The following is a 3,298-nucleotide window of genomic DNA, read 5'->3' as shown; positions in this document are numbered from 1 at the left end:
ATAGAAGGAAACTAGCACGGAACCAGCACACAGCATGTGCGCAGTAAAAGGCAGTGTCTTTCCTTTCCCCGGGATTGACTGCAGCTCAGCCCCAGTTGTCTGCAGGAGCTGTCCTCCTCTTTTCCTGAGACCAGTGTGTTCAGGCCATGCTGGTGGCTGTACCAGGGAGATAGAATCTGAAGCCCATGGCCTCACATTCAGGAGAGTTACTCTGACTGCTTCACTACACTGGCTCCAGCTTCAATCTGGCCCTCCAGCCGGACCTCCCCTTCGGCAGGAGGCACCCGTCTCCCTAGATACTGGGAACGTTGCCCAGTGATGACTCTCAGCTGAGTCCCACCCCCAGAATTGCACTTGGAGGAAGGGAACCCCCTCCGCCAAGACTAGGACACTTCCCCGTGGGCAGTGCACATCCAATGACTGGTCAGTGCAGGAGGAACAATACAGAGGACTGGCCCCTTCCATGGTTCAGGGTTCAGGGTAACTTGGAAGGGCTGTCTGAGCTCAGAGCTCTTTGTGGGATGGGCTGAAGCTGCTGTTGCAACTTCATGATATCCTGACGCCTCCCTCTGCCCACCCAGCTCCCCTCACTCCTTCTGTGATGCTGTCCCAAGAGCCCTCTGCAAAAATCTACCTGCACCTAATTCACCATCTCAGTCTCTTTCCTAGGGAACCTAGGACTCAAAAACTCTCAGACATTGAGTCATTCTAGAAAACTGTGCTTTTATGATAGCTGATGGTGCAATGAACATCATTTTTTAAAAAATTTATTTTATTTATTTTTGGCTGCGCTGGGTCTTCATTGCTGTGCACAGGCTTTCTCTAGTTGCAGCGAGTGGGGGCTGCTACTCTTCGTTGCGGTGCGCGTGCTTCTCATTGCAGTGGCTTCTCTTGTTGCGGAGCATGGACTCTAGGCGTGTGGGCTTCAGTAGTGGCAGCACGCAGGCTCAGTAGTTGTGGCTCACAGGCTCTAGAGCACAGGCTCAGTAGTTGTGGCGCACGGGCTTAGTTGCTCCGCGGCATGTGGGATCTTCCTGGACCAGGGCTCGAACCCGTGTCCCCTGCATTGGCAGGTGGATTCTCAACCACAGCGCCACCAGGGAAGCCCCATCATTTGTTTTTATCAGCACAGCATCCTTACCTCCTTCTTTGCCGATCAACCTCCAGATTTCCTCTGGCTGTGGGGAGAGCCCTCCTCTCAGCCGGTGCTGCCTCCCCAGCCCAGAGTGTGGGTGTGTGACTGAGTCCTGGCCGATCAGAGTGCTGTGTTGCTGTGGCCACAGTGATCAGTTGAGAGATGGCCAGGACTCAAGCTGGACCAGTAAGAACCCTCCCCAGGATTCACGCTTCAACCATTGAGACAAAGAAGCTCTCTTTGTCCTGGAATGCTAACTGATGGATGGAAGAAAATTTCAGAGGAAAGTGGGATGAAAAGATGGAGAACTTTTGATGACATCATTTGACCACTGGAATCCAGCTGGTTCCGAACCCAGGTCAACTATGAATTTCACTTGGGGAGTGAATGCATTCGCTGTTTGCTTAAGTTAATTTGATGGGTTTCTCTTATTTGAGGCCAAAAGAGTCCTTCCTGATACAGAGGTTTGCCTTTTAGCTGCCCTCGATTAATAATAATAACAACCCTAATGAACATTTTGAATTAGAAATTTTCTAAGATGTATCCTTTCTTGCTTGTTGAAGAGGGCTCCAGGACATGACTTTTCCCTGAATGGCTCTGGGACATTCCTTATCATACTGGCAGGCATTTGACCCTGAGGCCCACAGGGCTACCCCGGGCTCCTGCTTCTGTGTCAGGTGGACTTGGTGTCTAGGGCTCATTGAGTTCTACATTGAATTAAAAATCTTTCCCATTGTTGCCAGGCTGTTACTCTTTGGTATTTCTCTCTGCTGTCAACTTTAATTGCTTCTAGCAATCCCTCTTCTTCTATTTAATTGCCACTTTGATTTAGAAATCTGGTCTCTGAGTTCATCTGAATTGTGTGTAAGGTAAGTGAACATAGGTTTTGAGCAGTCTTGCAGTCTCCCCTATGCCTAAAGTGCATAAGTTTTTGGTACATGGACACTGGATATTAAATATAGCCGTTCAATTGCATTTTATGATTTTATACTTGTCATGATACATGTTCTCAATCAGGAAATGTATGGGCTAGGAGACCTCCATGTCAGCAAGATGTGATATAGTCATCCATGCAACCAGAAAATTTGGATTTATACAGTAGTTTCCATCTGGCGTATTGTTCTATCTTGAAAATAATGTTCTCAAATGAATTCATTCTACATGAATCAGTGACTTTTTTGAGTCAAGAAAATTAGATTGAAGCCTAGGGTAGATGGGTCCATGCAGACACTCATTAGTTTCTACGAACCCAAACTGGCGTTTATGCCAAGTGATTCCTCGCTTCTGTTGGTGTATCTTGTGCTATCCCAGTTCCCAATCTTCCTGGATAATCTGTACATGAGTATGTCCAGAGATCAAAGTGGAATTCCCAGCACTGGTTTGATTTCTCTGCTTGAGTCTAATTGTTTTTGTCTCATGAACTTGACTTAGAGCAGCCAGAATTCGATGCTTGACTTCTTCTGCTAGCACCAAGGACAGAGTCTGGGAACCTGTAAGTAGAAAGAGGCACATAGACTGGGAAAGGAGAAATTTACTTCTGTGTTCCCCTTTGTCTGTAGAGCCAAGAGCAGATATAGGAGGGAGAAAACTATTCCCAAGAAGGGAGGAAATCTGACAGTCCCAGAGAGTCAAACATCATCAATTAGTATGAATACAGTATGCATTGTTTTTGAACAAAGAGAACTGCTTTTGCCAATCATTTCAGCTCCTCTTTATCACTTCCGAGTGTGTTTATTTTGACAGCTTTTTATTTACTCTCTTTTTTTTTTTCCAGGGGTATATCAGAAATATGGCCCCATCTGGAGACAGTGAATAACTTTATGTTTTCCATGGCCCTTCCAATCAGGAGTAACTACAGCTGCCGGGGGAGTACTGAAAAAATGTCAATTAGCTATAAAAGTTTCACAAACAAGCATTATGTCTTCCTCTTACGAGTCCCTGGGTGCAGCTCAAAATGGAGCAATAATGTCCATAGTTAAAAATGGCTGTTAGTGGCCCCAGCATCTTTTTTTCCATTAACGATTACTTGGCACTGGCGCTGGAGTCTCTGCCTGTGTATGGTGGAGCCCAGGCAACTGCAGAGTATGTGTGTTAAAAATAATTACAGCTCCCATCACATTTATGGCATGGAAACGTGGCACCGGGTCCCTCTATGTGCAAACC

The sequence above is a fragment of the Eubalaena glacialis genome, chromosome 13 (assembly GCF_028564815.1).
Source record: "Eubalaena glacialis isolate mEubGla1 chromosome 13, mEubGla1.1.hap2.+ XY, whole genome shotgun sequence".
NCBI lineage: Eukaryota > Metazoa > Chordata > Mammalia > Artiodactyla > Balaenidae > Eubalaena > Eubalaena glacialis.
Note: the sequence above shows the minus strand (reverse complement) of the source record.